The sequence below is a fragment of the Bison bison genome, unplaced genomic scaffold, assembly GCF_000754665.1.
Source record: "Bison bison bison isolate TAMUID 2011002044 unplaced genomic scaffold, Bison_UMD1.0 scf7180017864286, whole genome shotgun sequence".
NCBI classification, from domain to species: Eukaryota; Metazoa; Chordata; class Mammalia; order Artiodactyla; family Bovidae; genus Bison; species Bison bison.
The window spans coordinates 1,467,254-1,467,685 of record NW_011494858.1 but is presented as its reverse complement, the minus strand read 5'-3'; the positions used below and the strand labels follow the sequence as shown (position 1 = coordinate 1,467,685).

At 45.8% G+C, this 432-nt stretch overlaps 1 protein-coding gene across 1 annotated transcript in view; it reads left to right on the top strand.

Annotated features, from left to right (window-relative positions):
- The window catches only part of FHOD3 (formin homology 2 domain containing 3), a 469,739-nt gene that overhangs the window by 371,608 nt on the left and 97,699 nt on the right, over positions 1-432 (top strand). The window lies entirely within an intron of this gene.

Below are 432 nucleotides of genomic sequence, written 5' to 3'. Positions count from 1 at the left end.
TTTCCAGGTGGCGCCGGTGGTAAAGAACCCGCCTGCCAATGCAAGAGACATTGGAGACGTGGGTTTGATCCCTAGATCGGGAAGCTTCCCTGAAGTTGGGCATGGCAACTCACTCCAGTATTCTTGCCTGGAGAATCCCATGGACGGAGGAGTCTGGTGGGCGAGAGTCCATAGGATTGCAAAAGAGTCAGACACCACTGAAGCGACTTAGCATGCACGCACACATGATAGTCAAAAACCTGCTACAGCTGAGTTCATGAATTTATTCCTGAACAAATAATGATGGGTAAAATTAGCAGACATCTGGAAGAGGCACATATTTCAGAGTTATTTTGGTCTGATCTATAAAGCACTCTATGAGGAATATGATTGGTAGCTGGTCTTAATAAACAGTTAGTGGGTTCTGCCTGCCTGAAATGCAAAACAGATGTA